This window comes from Sturnus vulgaris, unplaced genomic scaffold (genome assembly GCF_052056855.1).
Source record: "Sturnus vulgaris isolate bStuVul1 unplaced genomic scaffold, bStuVul1.hap1 Scaffold_192, whole genome shotgun sequence".
NCBI classification, from domain to species: domain Eukaryota; kingdom Metazoa; phylum Chordata; class Aves; order Passeriformes; family Sturnidae; genus Sturnus; species Sturnus vulgaris.
In genome coordinates this window covers 5,207,501-5,215,725 of record NW_028276155.1, presented here as the reverse complement: position 1 = coordinate 5,215,725, position 8,225 = coordinate 5,207,501, and positions in this window count along the sequence as shown.

The window sequence follows — 8,225 nt, the reverse complement described above, 5'->3', positions numbered from 1 at the left end:
GCCTCCTGTGTAACCTTGCAGGTAGCACAGGCACTCTAAGCTTGGGTTATATAACTAAGCATAAGTTCCCACAATAAAATTAAGTTCCATGCCTGGAATCATCCCAATTTGACCCATTTCAAGGTTGAAACTTTTTTTAGGTGCTGCTTATCAGACCTACGTCCTTCCACAATTCCCTTCCAACATCCTTCTTCGACTCCCAACATCTGGAAGATGTCCTTTGCCCTGTCTCACCCATCTCCCCCCTCACTCTGTAACAATTGTCTTCTATTGATTTAAATACAATTTTGATAATATAGTTACAATTTAATTAGCACAAATCATATTTATCACAATTCCTCAATTTCTCTTTTTGATCATATTGATTCGTGCTCTAAAAAGTTGTTACTTGGTATTCTCTATGTTCCTTCATACTAGCCTCCAATTTTTCTAACATTTCACATGCTACATTCAGCTTTTCACACTCCTTCTCAAATTTTATTAACATTTCTCGTGCCAGGGTATTCTCTTTGCAGTCAGTCACCATTTTCTCGATCTCTCTCCCTCGAGTGTGAGTAGATTGTGCTTTCAGTACCATCAAGAAATTCAGTTTCCTTTTTGCTGTTGATTCTGGATCCATGGGCATGGCTGTAAGTTGCATTCAATGAATTACTGAGTGGATTAGTCTAATTAGACAGGGTATCATGCAAGGCAGAAACAATAGTCCTAAACCAGAACATAATAGCATGAATCCCAATTTTTTCCACCACGCACCTCCAAAGAGTTTATCCCACCAATCAGCTTTCAGGATAGAATTCTCTTTTTGGACTGGTACATGTGCCACAATTTTAATTTCATCAGCAAGTTTTGTGATGGCTTCCCCGTGATCATCTATTTGCACACAGCACTCAGATTCATTAAACCTCCACAAACTCCTCTTTCTTCTGCCAGCAGATAATCTAGGGCAATTCTCTTTTGATATACAAATGCTCACATTTGTGAATGCTGTTTGGCCAACAACTTTAAAGAGTCTGCTGTGTGGTTTGAGACGACTTCCACTACTGCCTGGAGCCTTATTAACCGGTTTAATAGGTAAATTGGAGTTCTATATTCCCAAGACCCATCCTGAGCCCAAGCAGCAGGTTCATAATGTGCTATAATTCTTTCTGCAGGCCATTCTTCATCTTGCCATTTTTGGTTTCCTCCTGCCATTGATAAGTGGAGGTTTAGTTCTCTTATCTTTCTTTCTAAGGTTTCATAAAGTGGTGTTCCTAGTATATCGCCCTTAGACCTTGGTCTGACAAGGAAGGAGGGCCATAGAACTCCTAAGGTACAAGTTCCTTCCCACTTTTGGGATAGTTCACTGTATGCTCGTTGTCCACAGATCCAATATATTCCATCAGGGGCTTTCCATCTGTTTTCTGTGTTTTCTGGTGGTTCCCAATAAGATTTTAAGTCTTTTATAGATTGGTAGGGGTTAGCTCTAGAACTGCTATGCCAGCACAAATCAGTTTGGTTATTCCAGAAAGCACTGGAAGCTCACACCATAGCCCACCAAGCCTGGCCTGGGCCGTGGCATTTCCCAGCACTGAAGGAACTGATACCAGACTAAGTAAGTCAAGCTGCAACTCACAAAAAATACCTCTTTTGAATCTGTCATCTCTTTGAAACAACAAGTAGTTTTGCTGTTCAATATTGTTCATTTTTATACTGAAAAGTGTTTTGCCTGTTAAATAAACAGTTTTCTTTTTTTTTTCTTTTCCCCTCTTCTCTCCGAAGAAATATTTTTCCCCTAACCAACTAGAAAAAAAGACTGCTTAAATTTGTTTACTAGAAAAAGCTTATTTAAAAGTTTCCTCCCAAATTTACCCTAAACTAAAACAAGGTCCTTGTGTCTACCAAAAATAAGATTTCTTCATTTTGAGAATCTACTTTCAGCTTTATCAAGGGCTCTTCTTGTGTTTTGGTCCTCATTAAATAAATGAGCCTCTGACCCCCCTAGTCTTCTTGAATCATTTTTTTTCTATTTTGCTGCCTTTTTTTTTGCAGATTTTTTTTATATGTCCTTTTTTAATGACAATAGAAACAAATGGGTCCTGTACCCCTAGAAACAAGACAAGAATTTTGTAAATGTCCTTTTTTGTGACAAGAAAAGCACATAGGTCTCGTGTCCGCAGAAGTAGGACCTGATTTTTCTTTCTTCTTTTTATTCTTTCCTGATAAATTCTTTGTGTTTGTGGCTGCTTGTATTTCTTGGACTGCTGCCATTAGAATCCTGGCTTTTATTATTTTTTTTCTCATCTCTTATAACATACACTTCGTGTCCTTCCTTTAACAACTCCTGAAGCCCCCTATCCTGCCAATTTTCTAATTTCTTCAGCTTTTTCCTGATGTCCCCCCAGGACTTAGCTACAAATTGTGTTTTCAAAAGGACCTGCCCTGCTGGTGTATCGGGGTCCATGCTGGAGTATAATTGCAAATCCTTTCTTAATCTCTCTAACCATTCTGCTGGGGACTCATCTTTCCCTTGGTGTTCACTCTGAGCTTTCCCTATGTTTTGTCCCCTTGGCACTGCTCCCCGAATTCCTTGGATAATCATCCAAATCCCTCATATTCTGCCTGTGTTCCACCTCCTGATTATTCCAATTTGGATCTGCCATAGGCCATTTCTGGTCTCCCTGGTCTGGGCCCTGATGATCTCTATTCCAGGCCTGTATTCCTGGCTGTCTAATCATTTCTCTCTTCCACTGTAAACAAGATTCCTAAAATAGACTGCAATTCCACCAAGGTGTAAATATTCGGCCCTAAAAACTGATCTAGTCTCTCTGCTACTCCAGTAGGATCTTCTAGCATCCTGCCCATCTCTTTCTTAAATTCCCTGATGTCCTCAGTGTTCAGGGGAGCACTCATGTAACCAATAGGTCCCTGTCCTGGGGCCAGATTTGCCATTGGAACCTCTCTAAGAGGGTATAATCTATCTTCCCTTCCTGCTCCCTTGTCCTTTTTGTCACTTTCTTCCTCATGTCCCCTTCTGCCTCTAGTTCTGTGTGCTACTGGCTCATCCTGCATAGGGGGTTGTTGGGGGTTGAATTTTTCCCTTTTCTTCCTGTAGAATTTTTCCCATTGTTATGCTAAGTATTTGTGGCTACTCCCTAGCTAGTAACAGTTTCTCTCGAAGGGGTTAGGGAGACGGGGAACACCAGAAAAGGAGAGGTGGGGCAGCTGCCTGCTCTCCCTGGCTCTCTCGCTCACTCGTGGAGTCGGAGGAAGACGGCTGGTGCTGCTACCGAGCACCCTTCCCGCAATCCCAATGCCGGGAGCCACATTCCTGCTGTCAGACATCGCTCTGCTGCCTTCCCACTTCACCCTCCTATCTCCGGACACTCTGCTGAGCACCACGACCGACACCATGAAGGGGGAGTCGCTCCCCCATCCCTCTCACCCCTGGGCCACTGCCGCCATCACCCAGCCCTCTTCAACTGCGCGGGACCTGCCCTGCCCACAGCACCGGTAACGGAGCACAGGGACAGTGGGAGCCTGTGGCCAAAAAGGACTGGAACTGAGCTATACTGTTCTGTTTTGCTGTCAATTTTTATAGCTGTTGTTTCTTTTGTTTGCCTTGGTAGATATATTAGTAAAGAACTGTTGTTCCTACCCCCATATCTTTTGCCTGAGAGACCCTGATTTCAAAACTATAATAATTGGAAGGGAGGGGGTTGCACTCTCCATCTCAGGGAAGGGGCTCTTGCCTTTTCTTAGCAAATACCGGTTTTTCAAACCAAGACAGTTGGGCTTGACCACCAGGCTTGGCCAGGAATGGCAGGGTGGGGCAACCCCACAGCTCCAGGCACAGGGCAAACTGCTCTACTCAGCTCTGGCAGGACGTAGCTGAATTTTGGCATGGCCTGGGTAGACGAGTCTTCCCTGGCCATCCTGGAAGTTTGCCAGGGGCTTGATTGTTTGAATTTCTGTGAGTTACATTATCCAAGTGCTGGCACCACCCCAGGGAAGCCTCAAACGTAACTGGCACAGGGCATTGCCCTGGCAGTGAAAATGTCTTGGCTGTGAGCAGCAGAGCAGAGAGAAAGCAACTGGCCCAGGCAGCTGCTGCCACAGGGACACAAACTCTCGTGCCCAGGACAGTCCCAGAGTGGCCATAAGGGTTTTCAGATGGACACAGAGCAGCTGTAGAACATGTTGGGGAGAAAAGAATATTCTGTTCCAAGGAAGATGCAGAGAAAAAAGTCCTGTGCAGCTCATTTCCCATAGGAGGTGACACTGGTGTCCCAGAGGGAATTGGCCATGGCTTTAGGGACAGCAGTGCCCATGGAGCCCTGGTGAAGCAGAGAGAGATTGAGCAGGAAGAAGTCCCTTGGGTGTATATTTGGTAATTGCAGACTCTCACAGGGATGATGAGGCCGTTGCCCAGAAGGGCAGCCTGGGCGATGCCCAGGAAGAGCCCCAAGTGCAGGAGCTGCAGCTCTGGTGGGTCTGCAAAGGCCAGGAGGAGGAACTGGGTGCTGGAGCTGATGTTGGACAACTATTGGAGCAAATACTCAAACGAGAGCTTTGAAGGCCGAAGTGGAGCAGGGTTCCATGTGTACAGCAGTTGAACATGGGTCAGTTGGTCCTAAGCGATAGGTGAGCGCTGTTCCGAAAGGGAGGGCGATGGCTTCCGTTGCCCTCAGCTGATCGAAAGGGAGTCAGGTTCAGATCCCCGAATCCGGAGTGGCGGAGACGGGCGCCGTGAGGTGCCCAGTGCGGTGACACAACCAATCCCGGAGAAGCCGGTGGGAGCCCCGGAGAGAGTTCTCTTTTCTTTGTGAAGGGCTGGGCGCCCTGGAATGGGTTCGCCCTGAGAGAGGGGCCCGCGCCTTGGAAAGCATCGCGGTTCCGGCGGCGTCCGGTGAGCTCTCGCTGGCCCGTGAAAATCCAGGGGAGAGGGTGTAAGTCTCACGCTGGGCCGTACCCATATCCGCAGCAGGTCTCCAAGGTGAACAGCCTCTGGCATGTTGGAACGATGTAGGTAAGGGAAGTCGGAAAGCCGGATCCGTAACTTTGGGATAAGGATTGGCTCTAAGGGCTGGGTTGGTGGGGCTGGGGCGCAAAGCAGGGGTGGGCACGCGCCGTGGCTGGACGAGGCGCCGCGCTCGGGTGAGTGCGCTCCACGTGGCCCGCCCGGGCGCCGGGGCGCGCGCGGGCACGGTGGTGACTCTGGACGCTCGCCGGGCCCTTCCCGTGGATCACCCCAGCTGCGGCGGGCGCCACTCACCCCCCCCTCCGCCCGCCCTCCGTCCTACCGCGGCTGGCGCCCCAGAGGCAACCGCCATCATTGCCTCGCGCCGCCGCCCCCCGTCGGTTCCCACCTGCGAGGGTCCGAGCAGTTCGCGCGGGGGAGGGTCCCCGGGCCAGCACCCCTCCTCGGCCGGCGCCTAGCAGCCGGCTTAGAACTGGTGCGGACCAGGGGTATCTGACTGTTTAGTTAAAACAAAGCATCGCGAAGGCCCGAGGCAGGTGTTGACGCGATGTGGTTTCTGCCCAGTGCTCTGAATGTCAAAGTGAAGAAATTCAATGAAGCGCGGGTAAACGGCGGGAGTAACTATGACTCTCTTGAGGTGGCTCCTGAGAGTATAGTTACAACCTGGGCTCAGCTGCAGAAGTCACACCTCCCCGTGGTCCCGCCGGACACCCGTCAAGGGTGGCCAAGTTGACTTCTGCCCCAGGGTGAGCGAGGGGTACCGTGTTGCCCCTCCCTGCCTGTGGGAGCCGCGCCCCACTTGCAGTTTCGCAATCCACAGAAACAAACCTGATGGTCGAGGCTCGCTCATCTCCGTGAGAGTGCCCTCTTCCCAAAGGCCTTGTCCACGGGCCAGTGAGTTGGACAAATGTGCTGGCAGCAGGTTGGTTTTGGATATGTTGCCAGCCGGGAACCCATAACAACCTGAAGTTGACGATCCTCCGAGGGGAAGCCCCACTCCCCTCGGTTGTACCTCCAAATCTTGGGCACTGCTGACCTTGGGCCAGGGGTCATGCAACCCAAGTCTGCCATGTCCCGTCCAAGTCCCGTGGGGTGGCGTAGCTGGATCAAGCACGGCAGCACTCAGGGGGTAGTGCTGCTGTGAGCCACCAGGGACCCCCCAAATTTCGGTGTGCGCCGCCGCCTGCCAGGGCCGGCCTGAGTTTGCCTCTGCGTTGTGAGTGGAACATACGTCAACCCAGGCAGCTGTGCGACAGGGCATGTGTACCTGTGATTGCATTCGCAGTGTATGTCCGTTTGTTCCGACCATGTGGGCGCGCCGGGTACCCACACTGGTACTGCCACCACTGGTGGGAGTACAAAGATCTGTACCTGACCCCATCCGTGCACTTGGCTTCATCACGAGTTGACTTGAAGGGGCCATGCACTCATGTCCCATAGTGGCCACGTCACTGGGGGCCTGGTCGTACCCGAGTCCGAGAGAGGCCGGACTCTCGGTGGGTCTCTCACTTCCGCACACTGTGTGCCCCCGCGGTGTGAGCATGTTACCGTCAGTTGCCCAGGACTTGGCCGAAATGACCGGATTTCGACCACGGTAGACAGGCCACCGTCACTTAACCCGGAAAGGGAACATATATAACCTATGTGTGTTCGAAAAAGAAGCTTTAGAGAGTCAGGTTACAAACTGGGCTTTGCTGCGGAAGTCACACCTCCTAGTGGTCCCGCTGGACACCCATATAGGGTGACTAAGTTGACTTCCGCCCCAGTGTCAGTGAGGGTGCCGTATCGGCCTCTCCCTACCGATTGGACTCGCCACCCAGCGGTAGCTTCACAACCTTGCTGAAACCAGAAAGCAATTGGCACAGCTTCTGAGCTGCTGCCCAGAGCCTTGTCCACGGGCTACAGTTGGACACAGTTGGCAGTGTGGGAGAGGGCCACCTGCTAACTTCGACCACCCCTTGATCTTGACAGTTACTAGTTTTTACCAGTCTTGACAATGGTCCAACTACTGGCTTTGCGGTACATGTCAATAGCTACTCAGACAGACCCTTCAGATCTGTGGGTCCAAAAAGCCAACATTCCATCTGTTCCCCCTGCCATACACAATGATGAAGGATTCGATCTGGTGAGTTTGGAGTTTATGAACTCCACCTATTCCGACACAGGTAGACTCCATCTAGGTATTGGTCAGGTGGGATTGGCTGATTTTCCTGAGCTGTATGAGACCTCGCCCATTGGGTTGGCTCAGGAACTTAACTCTGAGTGCAGAGTGAGAGTGAGTGAAGAGCCTAGTACACCCATTGCTCTTCAAAAAACCAATAAGGGCGAGCCATTACTAAAAACACCCGTTCTGTCCGTTAAGGATAAAGACCTGGCTTGTCCTAGTTGCGACATCCATTTCACCAGGATGTCAGGATTAGTCGAACATCTGCTGAGAAATCACGGACAGAAAAAGATCATTTTCCAATGTCCGAAGTGCGGTAAACAAAATCTCAATTGCCGCAGCATACAATGTCATATCCCACGATGCAAAGGGACAGTGTGTTTGGTTCCAACAGGTGACTGGACGTGTGAGGTATGCCAGAGAAGTTTTAACTCCAAGATTGGCCTGGGACAACATAAGAGATTGATGCATCACTTTGAGAGAAATAAAGAGCGAATTGTGGCCTCCCATCCAAAGGAAACATCACAGAGAGGGGCCCACAACAAGGAATGGTCAGAGAGTGAGGAAGCGCTACTAAGACAGCTGATAACAGAGTATGCCGGGTGCAAGAATGTAAACCTAAGAATTGTGAAGCGATTGCCAACAAAAACAACTAAACAAATAAGGGATAAAAAGCACCTTTTGATAAAGGCCCCTTCCAAGCACTCACAAGAGGTGAAAGGACAGAAGTGCATGAGGTGAATTCTAGGATGGAAATGCATAAGGTGAATTCTAGGACAGAAGTGCAAAAAAAGGCCCCCCAGGAGATGGAACTGCTGAGGGGAAATGAATTGAAGCTCCATTATCACGATGCCATCAGAGAGAAATTGGCGGCGCACGAGTTACCCAACTGTCGAAGAGCCTTCAAGAAGGTTCTAAAGGGAAAAGACCCACAAAAGGCGGTGAATAAGTGCTATAAGGAGGTCCTTGAGGGTCCAAAGAGTAATTGTCATGATGGAAAATCTTCCCAAAAAGCAAAGTCGAAGAAAGCCCGAAGACAGAAAGCATCCAAGTCAACTAACTGGATGCACAAGATAGCTATCAAAAGAGGGAAATATCTAAGAT